Below are 17041 nucleotides of genomic sequence, written 5' to 3'. Positions count from 1 at the left end.
CACCTTCAGGCCCTTGCTCAAGCCTCCACCTCCCCTCAGAGAACCAACCCATCCTTCCAGGTATGTCACATGTACCACTTTCTCCAGGAAGTCTTCCATGATCCACCCCCTCCAAAGCCCCAGACCAAGGTGGGGATTCTTGATTACTCTCTGGAATCTCAGTCTCTGTGGACTGCCTTCACTTGGCGATAGTAACTGAGCACCCGAGCTGGGTCAGATCCTTTTCTTTGTCCTCCCTCAAACCTTCAGGAGAAGGCCTCAGCAGCAGGAGGCCTGCCCTGTTCTCAGCAGCCCCAGGCCAAAGGCAGAGCATCCTAGCAAGGGCTTGAGGCCTTGCTTGATCAACCTAGTCACCATCTAACTACCAACTACTCTGTATGTGACCTGCTGCTCCCCACCTCCCCAGGCTACACCTCCTCAAACTATTTCCCACATCCAGATCTTTGCCTGTGCTGTCCCTTCTCCCTAGCAAGCCCTCACCATTCATTTTTCCTCCTGAGTTCCTGCTCACCCATTAAGCCTCAGGCCAGATACCACCTCCTCTGGGAAGCCCTCCTGGTATTGTAATGGGCTGCCACAGTTCACATGGCACTTACTCCGTGGCAGGGCAATGATCAGGGCCTGGGTCTGGTTCCCCTAGGGTGCCGGCTGCTCCCAGAGTGCATCTTTGGAGTCCCCAGCACCCAGCACAAGGCCCAGACACCACCAGCAGGTAATCAAGAGTCCAGCTGCCAGCTCCCTGCCCAGAGAACCCAGGGGCAGAAGCCAGGAGCAACTGCCAATGGCAGTACTGAGTCCTGTTTTGCCCACGCTACCCACAGACCTAAGATATGGGTGGAATGGGGGGGGCCTTTCTGCAAATGGCCAACTGGTAACCAAACCCACGTCGTTTCTAAAACTAGGGCACAGGATAGAAACGGGAACAGCAGAATTGTCCCCAAATAGAACTGTGGCTCATCTGGTTCCTGGGCCTTTGGGAACACCTGGCAGGGGTGGGGGTGGGGCAGGCAGGTGGCCCCTCCCAAGGATTGAAAGGAAGTCTAAAGTTTGGAGGGTGGGCAGAGAGGACAACATGGCCACAATCAGCACTGATACCCAGCCCACTTCCTTCAGGGTCGGTCCAAATCCTGGAAGGTGGAAGGTCCTCTCCCACTTACCCCCACCTAGCTCAGGGTGCTCCCTAAACTGTCCCATCTCTGAGGCTTTGCTCATGTGGGTCCTCTGCCTGGAATGCTGTTCCCTTCTGAGAGTCAAAATCCTACCATCCTTGGGTACATCCTACAAGCCTGGCATGGGCAAGCATTTGGGCAGAATGAGCTTATCAAGTCTTCCCAACAGCCCTATGAGGAAAAGCCCCCTGCCCCTATCTCATAGATGAGGAAACTGAGAAGCCATTTGCCCAGGACACACAGCAGAGGAGGCAAGTGGAACAGGGGGTGTGATAGGTCCTGGGTGCCAGCAGCCACAGGGCGCCCAGAAGGCCTGGTAGGGCCTGCTTCAGTGTCCTAACCAGGGCCAGCCCTGGGAACTTGGCATAACTCAGGAACAAAGTACATAGGGCATGGTCCTACCAGCCCAGGCAGAACAGGAACCCCTACCTACCCCCCACCCTCACCTTCAGGTGGCTGCTGACTGAGGAGCCACATTGGGACAACGTGATGGAACTGTTCCCCTCACAACATGCAGAGACCCACTGCACAGATGAGAAACCTGAGTCCCGGAAGGGGACAGTTCCCCCATTGGAAAGTGGGATAAGCCCCAGGAAACTCTGACTGTGACAACCCACTACAGCCTTCCTGTCTGGAGAACGGGGTTGTCATTCCTTTCCTCTTCGGGTTAATACAAATCATAATAAAAGAGCAGCTGCCATTTACTGAGTGCTTAACTATGCGCTGGCATCACTGACAGCATCATGCACAATACCTCACTTGTTCCCTAGGACAAGACCATGCTGCGGATGCTGCCTGCTTTTCAGATGGGGGAACTGAGGCACAGAAAGGTGAACTGACTTCCCTTTCTATCGCACAGCTATTGGGTGACAACAGTTGGAGGCAGAGGAGAAGCCCCTGGGGTTGGAAGCCCGCGGTGGCTTCCCAGAGGAGCCTCCTGGCCTTCACACTGCCCTGACAGGGATGCTACAAGAGGCCAGAGGAGCAGTCAGGGGTCAGGCAGGAGGCAGAGAAGGGCTCAGCCTGGCCTGCGGTGTTCAGAAGGCCTTGGGTCCAAATCCATGCACTGGGTGACCTCAGGCAAGCCCCTTTGCTTCTCTGAGCCTCAGTTTCCTCTTTGGTGAAACAGAGCCAGAAGGGCTGCCTCACAGGGATGCGGCGAAGATCAGGCACAACCGTTCACCTGGCACTCAGCAAAGGCTCAACTATGTGCTGAAGGAAATTAATGACTATTGAAAGAATCCAAGGCTGGTCCTTGCAGCTCACTGTTCTTTCAGGATCATGGTTGTATCTGATTCTGTACTCAGAAGGGGTAAGGAGGTGGACACAACCTGTCCCTTCTCTAATTCCTACAAGGAACCCTCCCAGCTCTGTCAGCCTTCCAGGCTATGTGACCTCAGACAAGTCATTTCATCTCTCTGAAACTCCAGACTCTCCTCTGGACAATAAGTCAAGGCTTTCATGGGACTCTGAGAGAGAGGGTTCCTGCCTGGGGAGACATGGGGCTCGTGGGGGTGGGAGGGAGGCTCCTTCTGTCCAAGCATAGAGAGCACCTGGCATGACCCTAACTTGAGGCCTCAGTTTCTGCACCTGCCAAATAAAGAGTATTATGATCTGTCTCCTTCCCAGCCCTGCTTGAGGATGCTCAGAGATGATTGTAAAAATTGCTTCATAAACTATAAAGTGTGGCACCCTTCAGAGTGATGATTATTACTGCACTCCCACAGTAGCAAAGAGAGTCCCATGACTTGCCATCTAAGGCAGAACATGTCAGAGCCATGACAGAGGGCAGAGAAAGAGCAATGCGGGTGCTGAGGAGGGAAGTATGGACTCAGGTTGGGGCAGAGAGAGTGGTCAGCAAAAGCCTTCTGGAGGCAGAGGCCACTTAGCCTCTCAAAGGGTATTGACAGGGAGAGCAGCAGGCCATGGGAACCCCAGAGGCAAAGGCCTGAAGGCTGGACATCCCAGGGCAAGCAAGAAGACAGCCAGTGGTTCGGAAAGGCTTACGGGTCACCTGAGCAAAAGGGAAATATGGGAGACGATGCGGGGTGTGAACAGAGCTCTAGCCCAGACCAACAGCACCTCCAGGAGCCCTTGCTGTGGATCCTGGGCCCATTTGCCTCTCTCTGAGCTTCAGCTGCCTTTCAGGCCAAGCAGGCAAAGACATAAAGTACCCAATGCTCGATCAGTGGCCACCTTCAGAGAGATGGACACATTCAGTGAGAGGGCCTTGAATGTCAGGAATGAGGGCATCAGGAGGCTTTGACAAGTCACAGGCAGGCACAGGCTGAGGCGGGAGCTAGGCTCAGGGAGGCTGGATGGAGACAGCAGCTTCCAATCAATCCAGCCATGGAACTTATCTGTCTCTAGTTAACCTTCACCCAGCGCCCCCCTCATAAGACAAGCCCACTATGGACACAGGTTCCAAGCTCAGCCCTTGGGATTTTCAGATCAGCTGGCCTGCAGAGGCCCAGAATTCCCATCTCATGAGGGAATTACCTTCATGATCAAAGGCACTCAGAAACATTAAGCAGGCCCTACACCAGAGCAGACACACGTTAGCTCATCTGATCCTCACATCACCTTGACAAAGCTGTCATTCCCATTTCACAAATGGGGAGACCAAGGCTCAGAACAATCATTTTCCCACAATCAGACACAACAAACAAGTGGTAGAGTCAGGATTCTAACCCAGATCCATCTGGCTCCAAAGGCTTTGCTCCCCTTATGCCATGACCATCCATTGAGCACCCTGACATGCCACTCCTAGGAGCTGAGGGTTCCCGGCAAGATCGTAGTACTCCAGATCCAAGTGGAGATCCATCACCCAGAGCTGGAAGCCCAGAGAGTCAGGATACCTGCTCCTACCTAGGGGAAGATTTCAGCCAATCTGATGCAGACTTAGTGGGAATTGGATGCCACAAATCACCCAGAAGCCAGAAGTCTGGGCTCACACTTCACCGTGCTAAGTGACCATAGCCCTGGACCTTGGCCTCTTTGAGCCTCAGTTTCCTCTTCTATGAATAGGGCAAAAGTTCTGCCCACTCCATAATGGGTCAAGGGATGGAATAAGTCACCTTACTATGTATGACCTGGCTAGGGAGGACACAATGCAAAGACACTGACATCAGACAGAGTAAAAGTCAAGGCCACAAATCCGGACAAAGTAGACCAGAAGATAATTGATGGGGGAGGCCAAGATTCCCAGCACCACCTCAACCCCGACTTCCAATCCCCAGCACCTGGAGCTTGAGGGTTCAAAGGGCCCTTCCCATAGTTTCTCGACATCTCCACAGCCCCTCTGACATCCTCAGCCACACACCGGCATCAAGGAAGACTCGGCCAGACCTGCCCCTGGAGAACTCCCCAGCTGGGATCCCCATCACCGAATGAGAGAGGGGCCCTCACCATACAGGAGAGGAAACCAAAAACCAGAACAGGAAGAGACTTGGCCAAGATCATCCGGTTCTCCTCCCCTCAGGCTTCTCATTTTATTCTGGAACTTCTCTGGATAGTTCCAGGGGGAGGGGAGGGACTAGGGCTCAGTTTGGAGGGAAGTCGCTTGCTTGCCACAGCAAGGAGTGGGGAAATGGGGGGTCTGGCTTCCAGTTCTAGGATGCTCCCCAATAACTGACCCCTTGACTCGGCCCACCCAGGCTGTGAAGAGGGGTGGTCTGCTAGGCAGAGAGAGCCCTGGATCAAAAGACAAGAGATGTTTCTTTTTCTCCCAGTTCAGATAATGTATCCTGGGTCTTTCTGGCCTCATTTCCCCCATCTGTGAAGAAAAGGTCAGAATAAACCAGAAATAACAAACCGATGGCACACATAGGATGCTCTCTAATCCTCTGTCCAGGGCAGACATTACTAATTTATCACAGCACTCTCTCCCATGAAAGCCAAGACTGGCATCAGAATGCTTTTCAACATAGCAATCCAGATCTGGGGAATTTGAGCCCCAGGCCAACACAAGACTAGATAATACCTGAGCCCTCACAGGGAAAGAAGGGAGAAGAAAAATATAACATTTACTGAGCATCCACAAGAATCGAGCTGCTGGGAGACATTAGTTGATTTCATCTTTACAAGGTAGGGATGCAAACTCTGAGGTTCAGAGAGACTAAGTGATTCGCTTTGGACATACAGCTGGGAATGGGGCCTTGAACACAGGGGAGGTATCTACTGGGCCACCCTCCCCCCGAACAGTGATGCAAAGCCAGCCACTAAGTAAGCCACTAAGGTATAGCCTCACCCCAACCACCCTGTGGCCCTACTAGGTGCAAGCCCCGTGCCCATTTTACAGGTTCAAAAACTTGAGTCACAGGAAGGGTATGCCAGCTGCCAGAGGAGGAAGGACTTGAGTCCATATCTAGTTCTTCCCCACTGCTATTTATCAAGTTAACAGGCGCGAAATGCTTTATTTCAGTCCTCTTGGGCATTCTGGGAGCCATGACTCATATTATCCCACTTCAGAGATGAGGAAACTGAGGTAACCCAGAGGAAGTACCTCCCCCAGGGGCTCGAATAGAAACCAGAACAGTTTACCATGGAGATAAGGGGAAGGGGGCAGTAGAAGGGAAGTAAAGGGCTATGGGAACCCAAAGGGAGATAGAGGTGTAAGATGGCCACACCACAGAGGCAGGAAATGAGGCTGGAGTCAAAAAGCCCAGAGCAAGGGGGATGGAGGGCCTTTGATATGGCTCAAAGGCCTTCAGGGACATGAGAAGTCCTTGGTAGTGCCCCGCACCGGACTAGGCATACAGAGCCCTACAGCTTAGGTTCAGCCCTGTCACTTAGCAACTGGGAGACTCTAGTCAAGTGGCTTCTTCTCTCTGGTCTTAGTATTTACATCTGGAAAATGCGCCAGTGCTGGGATTAGCGAGGCCCACCTCCCCAGTTTGGCCTCCTCACACAGAGAGGGCATGGAGGGACTCAAGTCGCCCGGCGCATGGGTGGTTTTGGCTGCCGACATCCTTTCCTAGGCCAGACCTGCCTAGACCAGCACCTTCAGACTCAGCGAGATCATTCTCTCAAAGCCTCTACCACACAGCTATCAAGACCAGATCCACTGAGCCACTCAACCCGCCCAATGTAACACCACACAGGACCTACTGGTGCCAGGCAGTGGGCATACAGCCCTCCTTTAACCCTCGCCTGATAGGGAGATATTTATTGTCCCCATTTTCAAGACAAGGAAATTAAGTCTCAGATGGCTATAGTGTATGACCCAAAGACACACAAGTAGAGGGAGTCAGAACCGGAACCCAGGCCTGTGTGACTCCTGAGCCCTTACCACACCTTTGGTCTCCAGCTGACCTCTCCCTGCTCCGCACCTCACTCCCAGCCTCCAGCCACCCTGCACTGCACTTTCCCAACCCCTGGCTCTCACCCTCTCCTGCCCTCCTGCTAGTGAACTCCTCCTCCACTTTTAAAGCCCAGCCTCAAATGCCTCCTCCTCTTAACACCTGATCTAGGCCCCCACAGAATACTTGCCCACAGAGTTAGTTCTACCAGGTGCCTTGGCCAGCTCTGTACCCCTGGCCTTCAGATTGGGGCTGTTCATAAAGGGGAGAGCAATCAGCCCCCTTGTGAAGGCAGAACTCCTCCTCAAGGCCCACATGTCTCCACATGGTTCAGCTTTGCTAACATCTGCTCATTTCGCCTCTCACCCAATCCTCCTAAATTCTCTGTGCTCCAAGATCACAGGTTTTCCCATTGTTTCTCTGTAACAGCACATACTCCACCCCCCCACCACCACCACAGGGCCTTTGCACATACAGTTTCCTCCGCCTGGCAAGCCCTTTCCCTAGCTCCATGCCTGGCCAACTCCTACACACTTCCTTTAGGATCTCTCTGTACCCCACACCTTTCTCTGGGCCCCTATCATATCTGTGACTATATATTCATTTGTTTGGCATCTTGTTTGCTATTTGTCTCACCCGCTATACTCAAATTTCTGGGAGGCCAGAGATCTATTCACAAGTCCCCAATAAGGACTCACCCAGGCTGACCACGTCCACAACCCCAGGGGCCCTGGGAAGTATCTGAGCAAGAGGGAAAAAAAGAATACCCTGTCCCCTTCTCTGATAAGTGAACTGCTGCTCCTCCCAGCACCATCTCCTGGAAGCCTCCCAATGCCTCCCTACAGCTCCCGCTGCCAACCCCATCACCACACCGTTCAGCCTGAGTTCAAAGCTCCTAGCACACAGTAAGTATTCAATACAGAGTCATGGATGCTTGTATCTAGGCAGGTTTGGGAAAACAGGGTCAAGTGAGGACCAGGGGTATTGGTGGGGGGGGTCCTGTCAGCAGGTCACTGAGCCATCTCCTCCCTGGCTCCTGGGGCTTAAGAGAGCTAAACAACCCCCCACCTCCAGGTCACGATCAGGGAAGAAGCAAAAGCAGGAATTGGCTGTAAGCTAGGGATAATTCATGCTCCAGGAAGAGGCTAGGGGAGAGGAGAGAGCTGGGGGGCTTTCCTGGGAAAAGTAAGCCTTAAGCTAAGCCCTAAAGAGCAAGAGCAGATAAGCAGCTCATAGAAGAGAGGGCACTCCGGGCAGAGACACCTTCAGGAGCAAAGGTCCAAGGACCACACAGGAGAGCCTGGGCAGACAGTCAGCTGAGAGAAGTGACACACTATAAATCATTTCCTTCAGTGGAAAGACCACATCACCAAGGCACACATCACCACATCACCAAAAAGGCCTCGTGGCTTCCATGCAATCACACTCACCAGTATAGTCTTTTCCGACACTTCCACGTGCCTGGTCCAATACTGGGAAAATTCTGCTCCCACAACACTGGAGGGTTCAAGGGCAGCCGAAATGGAGTCTTTGAAGTCTAGGTTTTAATTCCAGCTTCTGTGTAGCCTGGGTTAAGTCACTTCCCCTCTCTGCACCTCAGTTTCTCCATTAGCAAAATGAGGACATAACAAAGACTCCCCACCTCACGGGAGGTTCTCAGTAGATGTTAGCAGCTATCATTCTCAATGGCCCATTTTATATTCAAAGCCAAGGCCAGAGGGAACAGTGAGTTGCCTAAGGTCACACAGCTGTTGAGTGGTAGGACTCTGCTGGAGCTGTTTCTTTCTCAAGGGATTATGAGGCGGCTTTTCGGGCACCAATCCATCCTCTTCTGGAGATGAGCCCCACTAGGGCCAGCAACTCACCTCCCACCCAGTTTAGGCAATTCATCCAGTAAAGCACTGATTAAGCACCTACTACTAAATGCCAAGCCACTACTGCAGAAACACACAGCTTCTTCCCCTGGGGATTCCCATTCCACATATGGGAACTCAGAGGGCAGTCCCTTGGCCCAGGTCAACCAGTGAGATGAGAAACCTAGGTGTCTTGCTTCCCCAGCCAGAAGCTGAGAAAAGGATCGGCAACAAGACAAGCCTGGCCCATTCTTGAAACCAAGTGTGATCTCGGCTCACTGTAGCTGAGCCTGGACTCACCCCAGGTCACCCAAGGACCACCACCCCAACTATAGAGTTCCGGAAGCTCAGAAAGCCTCGCCCAGGGCCATACATGTTCTGTCACACTCCAGTCGGTGTGAAGGCCCCAGAGGCTGAACTGATACCCCACAGGCTCACCCCTTTTGTTCACCTCCATCTTTCCATCAGCTCAGTAATCCCAGCCAGGCCCACCTGCCACCGATGAAGACCCCCAGCTCAGAGAGGGCAAGCAGTTAGTTGTCTGAGGACACACAGCAGGGCAAGTGGTCGCCCTGTTGAGGCTCAAATCCACCCCCAACCCCTAGCCCAGGCAGGCAGATGGACCCAGCCTAGTGGTGAAAACCCAAAACTTTTGGCAACTTCTGAGCAGGCAGAGGGCTGGGCCTGCCCAGGGGCGATCCCGGGGGCTGTGGATAAGGGGTACCAACATAATCTAACCCAGTCTCTTCAAGGCCGGTGGCACCAGGCCCTACCCAAAGCCCCACGAGGACTGAGAGATCCCTGTGCCCGGCCAGGCGTCCCTAGCCCAGCGCCCCCAGGCCCACCCTGCCGGACCCCCGATCCGCCTCCCCTCCCAGGCCAGGGGCGCCAGGCCGGGCAGCCGCAGCCAGAGGTGGCGCCTACTGGCTCAGATTTCAGATTTGGCCTAGACCCGGCCTGGGGGCTCCAGCAGGGCTCTCTCCTCTAAGGGGGCTCGTAGGGGAGGACGAACCGGAGGAGAACCTCGGGCCGGCAGGACCCCCGCGACCCCCGCCCAGCCCCCGCACCCAGCAGCATCATAACAAAAGGCCGCGCTGGGCAAATCCCCGTGCGCCCGCCCAGCGCTCGGGGATCGCGGCTCAGCCCGGGGGGTGGAGGTTGAAGGGGTGGACAAGACCCCCCAGCGGCCCGGCGATCGGACGCCAGGGTGGCCCCGGGCGGGGGCTTCCCCACGCCGGCCGGGACAGGGGGCTCGCGGAGCGGCGGAGGGACGCTCACCTGGGCCGGCGGCTAGGCGAGCGCACCCGCAGACAGACGCACGGGAGGACCGACCGCCGGACCGCCAGAGGGTCGGGCAGACGGCTGCCAGGCCGCTCCGGCTCCCAGGCCGGAATGGATTCCGGGCCGGGAGAGACAGATCGAGAGAGAAAGGAAGGAGGAGGAGGAGGCGGCGGCCCGGGGAGGGAAAGAGGAGGGAGGGAGCGCGAGAGCAGGGAGGAGGGGCCGGGCAAGCCGCCGGGAGGAGGAGGAAGGAGGAAGCGCGCGGGGACAGATTCCCCGCCGGTGACTCGGAAAAGACCCATGCGCGGCCCCGCCACATTCGAGCCAGGGGTCCAGACGCCGCAGGGGATTGGGGGGCGGAGGCATGGGGCACAAGAGCCCCGCCCCCCACCCCGCCCCGTGAGAGGGGCCCACACAGGGGGACCCCCCCATCTGCCCTCCTGCCAAAATGCCCTTTCTAATTTCCCCCAACCCTCCCCCCCAATCTATCTCAAATCCACCTCTCCTGCAATTATTAGTAATAATAGTGACACCAGCACTAATGGAGAGCTCGCTTCTTGCCGGTGGCTGGGTAGACTTTAGAACCTTTTCCTAACAACCATCTGGGGATGATTATCACCATTTTACAGATGAGGAGACTGAGGCACAGAGAAGGCCTCGCCTACGAGAACCTTGGACTCTGGCCTTGACCTTAGTTTCTCAAAATGGGGACTGGGGCCTGAGGGACAGTGTAGGGAGGAGAAATATTGATTTTAATAGCTATAGGTTCATTTTAATGGGCTTTAATAAAAAATAACCAAGGCGGCCCATCAAAGTCATCGAGATCTGAACATTCACGCTGAGGAGGGGGCGAAGAAGGTATTTAGTGACAATACACTTCTAAGTAAATAAAGAGGTGACGTGCATCTGGATGCAGGGGACAGGGAGTAGAGCAGAGAAAGTGGACATTGAAGAAGTGCCGCTTTAGCCACCACAGCCCCCACTATGTGACCCTATCGTACTCCCAGCATCACCTGGGCCAGGCTTCAGGGCTGCCTTACTAGGGGCGGGCAGCCCACCCTTGGCTCTTCACCTGTCCCCTTGGAATCACGGCACCAGGGAAGGTGGGCCTGAACCCAGCTCTAAATACCACCGCCACCTGCCTCCACTTTCCTTCTCTGCAATTTCACCGATGGGAAACCGAGGCCCAGCCAGGTCAAATGGCACCAGGCCTGGATTTCTTCTGGGAGGAGCTGGGAAGGGAACCCTAGGCTATGGGAGGCAAAGACCTCCGGGTACAAAATAGCATCCAGGAGATCAGGAATGAGCAAGGCCTTGAGCCAGACTAATCTGGGTTCAAATCTAGACTAGTTGCCCACCTGCCGCACCTTGTATTAAGTCACAGGAATGAACGTGGTCACGGAGAACTCCTGGGAAGGTTAAAACTGGCAAGTGTGACTGTGGCTAAGATTGTGCTGAACAAATGGTAGCTCTCATGCTTAGTAAACTGAAGCTTGAGGGGGAAGGGGCTGCTTGAAGTCCCTGGTGAAATGGCTGCAATTGTTTGCAAGACTGGCTTAAAGATTAACCACAGCTTCCCAGGATTCTGGGCGGGCTCCGGCCTGGAGGAGCAGGTTTCTCAGCCCTCCTTTACTCCTCAGACGTGTCTGAAGGTTTTTACTGGCCACACTGGGCTAGGGGTAGAATATTCATCCTGTGGTGTACCAGAGCTGTCTCTTACCACTCTAGGTTCAATGATGTCAGGTTGGTAGCTTGATATCGGCCACTGTGAGAGTATTTACACCTTGGAAATCGGCAAATGCTGCAAATCAAGGCTTCTTTTTTCTCTTTCCAGAGAGCTGGTTGTTAACTATTTACCAGCACATCACTAGATTCATCCCCAGGAGTTCAACTGAAAGTCCCAGGCTCCTAGAGCTGGGATGACAGAGGCCTTAAAAGCGCACTTTGGACCTACAGATCTGGCTTCAAGTCCAAACTCTGCCACTTCTCGGATTTGTGACCTCGAGCATGCCGTTTCTCTGAGCTTCAGTATGCCAGCCTGCAAAATGAGCTCCTGATGGCGCTTTCCTCAGAAGACTCACACAAGGATAAAATGAGGTGCTGTAAGCTCAGGACATGTGAGCCCTCATTATCATTCACTCCCTACACACTCTCTCGGAACAGTGGGAAACATCTGGACAAGTCTTGGCTCTACGAGCACAGACACAGCTTTCCACCTGGAGCCACCACTGGCTCCAAGGGTTTGGCTCAGTGGCTGAGGTTCTCAGGAGGCACTTCAGGAGGATGTGGCCAGCACACTGGTTTCATTATTGAGCCTTGGAAATAACTATTCTTTTGAACCATCCCTCTGGGCCTTTACTCAGACCGTAACCCCTGCCAGGAATACTCGCCCCACATCTCTAGCTTCCCAAACCTCCCTGTCCGTCAAGTTCCTGAGCAAATGCCACCTCCTCTAGGCCATGCTGCCTGACAAACCCCTGATGGAGGCACGCCCCATCTATTCAGGGTGTGTCTGTCCCCACCCTGAGGGCAGGGACTGTGGCCTGGCCCACGCCCAACACAGAGCAGAGGCTGCACAGTTGGCTGGGGAGAACACGCTGACTAGGGATCCACGTACAAGAGTTCAAGTTCCAACTCTTCCTTTCATTGACTGTATGACTCTGCCCTCTCTGAGCCTCAGTTTACTCATCAATAAAGTGGGGCAACAACCCTGCCAACTCCCAAGATAGTTTCTGGTCTGGCCTGGTGGATAGATACACATTATTTTACTTCAAACATCGTTAGTAAAACAGCAACTCATTGCTTAATACCTACAAAACATTCATCATCATTAATAGACAGCAAACACAGGACAGTATACACAGCCCTGGGCCAGGCCTAGAACACCAAGAAAGTCAATTTCCCAAACCAAAGCACCCAGCAGATGACAGATGTCAATGTCAACCTCGTTGAGATGATGAGCATCTGTTGTACACAGTCGTCTGTCTTTAAAAACTCTTCCCTCCTTCCCATCACATGGGTCAAAGCCACACATAAGGGCAGGATGGAGAGTGTAAAGCAGCAGTCCTCAACCTTTTTGGCACCAGGGACTGGTGCTCCTATGAGACTGTAATAATGCCTGATGATCTGAAATGGAGTTGAGGTGGTGATCTAGCACTGGAGAGTGGCTGCAAATACAGATGAAGCTTCGCTCCCTTGCACACCGCTCACCTCCTGCTACGCAGCCTGCTTCCTAACAGACCACAGACTGGTACTGGTCTGCAGCTCAGAGATTGGGGACCCCTGGTAGAGAGTGAGGCCTGACCCCACACAACTGGCAGCGGACCCTTCAGCAAGAGCTTGCCCATGACATGAGATCAGTGGCACTGCCTGCACTTACCCCAGGGCCCCGGTTGCTCTGGCTTCATGGTGGACTATTTGTAGCACTCACCCCAAGCCCCCCACTCACCCTTGGAGCAGTGACCAGAAAGCTGAACCTATCACAGGCACTCAGTGGGAAATTCCAGACCAGCCCTGTCATTCCCCAGATGGTTTGCTGTGAGTTGTCTATTCCCCATCTCAGGACTAAAGGATGGGGTGAAAAAATGTGCAGGCTCTAGCTTGAGGCAGTAAAACGGGCTTGCCATCTTCCATAGCACTGCACTTTACAGTTTATACAGCGATGTCCACTTCAAGTGCATCAACCAATATGGACCTCGGTTAGGCTTCCCTTAGGGGGCCCGGTCCCCTTCTCTCTTCCTCCAAACCTGCCTCTGTGCTGTCAGCTCCATCACATCAGCTCAGCACTTGCAGGTCCCTCTGCCTGGAATTCTCCCCACTCCCCAGCCTCTGACTAAGCCTCACTCTTTCTTCCTCTGGTCAGTCAATATTTACTGAGCATTTACTATGTTGCTAGGGTCTGCGCTAGGTGCTAAGGATATGGCAGTGAACAAACCAGGTGTGGTCTCTGCCTGGAGTTGCTCACAGTCTGGAGAAGCAGGAAAGCATGGACAGTGTGTTAGGCACAGCAATGGGGCGAGCGCAGGGGGCTTGCAGGGCCCAGAGGAGGAGCCCCTAACCCAACGTGTGTGCTGGAGTGAGGGCTGGTGAGGAAAGGAGGCTGACTATGGAGAGTAAAGAAGCCTGAAGAGGTGATTTCAGGTGACAATGAGACAGAGGTGTTCCAGGCAGAGGGAACAGCATGAGCAAAGACACAGAGGTCAAAAACACCACTGTGTTTGGAACTACGACCAGAGCAGTGTTTAACAGAGCACAACCTGATGGGTGGCTGGAGTGGGGGAACTGAGGTGGGAAGGGTGGCTGGGGCGAGCCCTGAAGATCCTTAAATGCCAGGCTCGGCTTCTGTCCTGGAGGCAGTGGGGAGCCATGGAGGGTTGTGAGCAGAGAAGGACCTGGGGAGATGTGTTGTCACTGAGTGGGAAGCAGACACAGGGTCAGAGAAGAGCAGTCAGGAGGCCTCCACACTGATGGCAGCCACAGCTGAGGCTCAGGTGAGGCGAGCCCCTGGCTTATACCCGTGCGTGTGTACGTGGGCACACACCTAGCTTCCAAGGAATGAGGCCAGACTGGCCCAAAGGCTTAAAACGTAGGACAGTAGAGAAGCGGCCTGAGCACCGTAAGAATCAGAAGCCCAGGGCAGCTAAGCATGTTCTCCCTCAGAGGCCAGCCGCCAGGAGGAGTGGCCAGCTGCCAGCGGGTTCCTCCAGTGCCCACCCACCTTCCAGGGAAAGGATAGAGACAGTGGGCACCTGAGCGGGTGGAGCCCGACCGATGACATACAAATGACAGTGTTGACCACGAGTGCTGCCACACACAATCAAAATCCTCACGGCCTCCACTTCTGGGGCTGTACGGTCAACTCACAGATGGGAAGCCTAAGGCTCAAACACTTCTCTGCCTATCCCAGATTCTGGAGACAAAACGGGGGATGTCACAGGCAGAAAAAAAACCTGCCCATGTGAAAATAGGGGAGACATCTGCACTTGATGTCTTCGCCAGGCTCACATGAAGGCCAAGTGCAGGGAGACTCATCCCATCACTCTCCTCAGGCCATCGGAGAGGCCCAGAGAGGGACAGTTTCCCAAGGTCACACAGAGAGTCACTGGCAGACAGAGCCAGCCCCCCTTTAGCCCAGGCCTCCTTCCCGAATGTCTGTGAGAAAAGATAAAAAGAACCAGGGCCCTTGATCTGTCTGGCCTGGCAGGAGGGCAGAGGGCAGGGCGGAAATCTGCAGCCGGAGCTGTGACCCCCACAGATCAGAGGGAGTTAGAACCCTCCCGAGCAGAGAGGAGACAGCCTGCAACAGGAGGGCTTCAAAGAATAACTGTAAGAATAACCATCACAGCAACAGGTCACAGCCACTGTGTGCAGAGTTCGATGCCCTGATGTGGGAGCGCTATGTGTAGTATCTCTTGTTCTTTATAGCACTATGAGATCGGAGCTGTTGTTATCCCCATTGTACAGATGAGGAAACTGAAGTCAGGCAAAGTGACATGCTAAGGTGAGGGAGGCAGGACCTCGGATTCAAACCCAGGCAGAATTCCAGCCCTCCTGAATCTGAAACTCAGGCTCCGTGGTTCTGTCCTGCTCAGGCCTTCCATGAGCTTCAGCACTTGCGTAGTTCATGTCTGAGAGAGAGGCAGGACCCACAGAGCCCCACCCCATCACTGATTCCCCCCACCACCACCCTGAGCTTTGGCTTTTACCTCAAGGAATGTCTCCAACTCTCACATTTCCCAGGCCTGTTGAGAAGATGGAATGAATGTAGCAATGTTTTGTGGGAGTACTTTGAAAAGTGGATACTAAAGAAGAAAAAATGCTAATGTTACATTCTGCTCTCAGGAGAGGAGTTTAACGCCACACAAGTTAGGCATGCTCAGAGTGACTTCCTTCCAAAGAAGAAGGTGCAGAAAAGCGGGGGTTGGGGTGAGGAATAACTTTACAAAGTGGAGCAACCTGACAAACACTGCCTCAGCCAGGTGATCAAGATCAGCATCGACAGGGATAAGTCATGGAGATAATATGTCCCCTCGATATGATGTGATGAGAATAGCACTTCGCCTGTGGGATCTTGCTCCCCAGAACCCATTATCCCAGTGTAATCACGAGAAAATCTGACAAATGCCAATAGAGAGGCTTTTTACAAAATAGCTGACCTGTTCTCAAAACGGTCAAGGTCATCAGAAACAAGACAAGTCTCAGAAATTGTCACAGCCAAGAGGAGCCTAAGGAGATATGATGATTAGTTTAATGTGGCATCCTGGAACAGAAAAAAGGACTTTAGGGGGAAATTAAGGAACTCTGAATAAAGTATGGACTTTAGCTAATAATAATATATCAATATTGGTTCCTTAGTTGTAGCAAATGTACTGTAGTGATGTAAGATGCTAATAATAAGGAAAACTGGTTGTGGGGTATATGCCATGCTACGTTCTAGAACAAAAGAATTTTAGGACAGGCAGAAAGCCAAGAGAGCTGTCTCTGAACATTTCCTTCTAAAGCTGGGGAAACTGAGAACCGAAGAGGGGAAGCGACTTGCCCAAGGTCACACTGCAAGTTTATGAAAGCCTGGATTAAGGTCAAGATTCTTGAAGAATGTCACAAGAATTTATTAAACTTTTATTGTATGTAAGGCACCAGCCTAGGTCCTCATCAAGGCAAAGGCGAATGGAGAGATTCAAAGATTTGTCCATGAGTCAGCACTGCCAGATGTCCAGGGACATAGACCCTGCCCATCGGAGGCTCCTACGCCAGAAGGGGAAACAGATTCTGAAACGTCCTGAGCAGGAGGGACAGAGAGACACAAGCTTCCATGTCCAGAAGATACAGCCCCACCACCTGCTACCCATGAGACCGTGCTCAGCCTCACTGCGAAATGGAGCTGGTGATGGTACCGACTCTCGGAGACACCGAGATGATCCAGTAAGGTATCGAGGCTGTGGGACACCTAGCACAGAGCCTGGTGTACTGTGAGCACTCAATAACGTAATTCATATTTATTCGTAAATGCAGTCTGAGTGCTGGAGGAGCTCAGAGAGAGAGCCATTTGTCAGTCTGCCCTGGTAGGGGGTTTCTTGGGGAGCTTCCCAGACAAGGGACATTTAGGTTGGGTCTTAAAGGCTGGGAAGGAGTTTGCCAAGCAGGGAAGATGTAGAAGCTACAGTCCCAGCCTCCAGAGTTCACGGTCTAGTCTAGTGGAGAAAGAGACACATCAGGCCACTCTCCCTGGGCTTTCCCATGCAACAGGACTTTCCCATTTCCTGACCTCGATGCCTCCTTCCTGGCTGCCCTGGGCTTTGGGGTTCACCATTGCCTAAGCCAAGGGCCGAGGCAGAGATGGGCAAGGGTGGGGGTGGGCAACAGAGCCAAACAACTCCAGGACTCATCTGGAAATGAAACCTAGCCCTGCCGCCCACTCACCAGCTGAGTGTCACTTAGA

At 53.4% G+C, this 17041-nt stretch overlaps 1 protein-coding gene and 1 long non-coding RNA gene across 4 annotated transcripts in view; one reads left to right on the top strand and one right to left on the bottom strand.

Annotated features, from left to right (window-relative positions):
- SRC (SRC proto-oncogene, non-receptor tyrosine kinase) overlaps window positions 1–9761 on the bottom strand; it is a 49914-nt gene extending 40153 nt beyond the window's left edge. Inside the window, exon 1 of one of the 3 annotated variants that reach the window (XM_039864303.1) lies at window positions 9601–9761. The gene's annotated coding sequence lies outside the window, so the exon portion shown is untranslated. The remainder of the gene's footprint in view (window positions 1–9600) is intronic. The other 2 variants (XM_039864301.1, XM_039864302.1) reach the window with 2 other exon arrangements.
- A 159-nt stretch (window positions 9762–9920) lies between these two features.
- Window positions 9921–12274, top strand: LOC120603638 (uncharacterized). Its single transcript, XR_005653054.1, has 2 exons — window positions 9921–11346; window positions 11438–12274. It is a non-coding gene; the product is annotated as an uncharacterized LOC120603638 (long non-coding RNA).
- Window positions 12275–17041: the final 4767 nt, after the last annotated feature.

This window comes from Pteropus medius, unplaced genomic scaffold, assembly GCF_902729225.1.
Source record: "Pteropus medius unplaced genomic scaffold, Ma_sr-lr_union100, whole genome shotgun sequence".
NCBI lineage: Eukaryota > Metazoa > Chordata > Mammalia > Chiroptera > Pteropodidae > Pteropus > Pteropus medius.
Note: the sequence above shows the minus strand (reverse complement) of the source record. Positions and strands in the feature narration are given on the sequence as shown.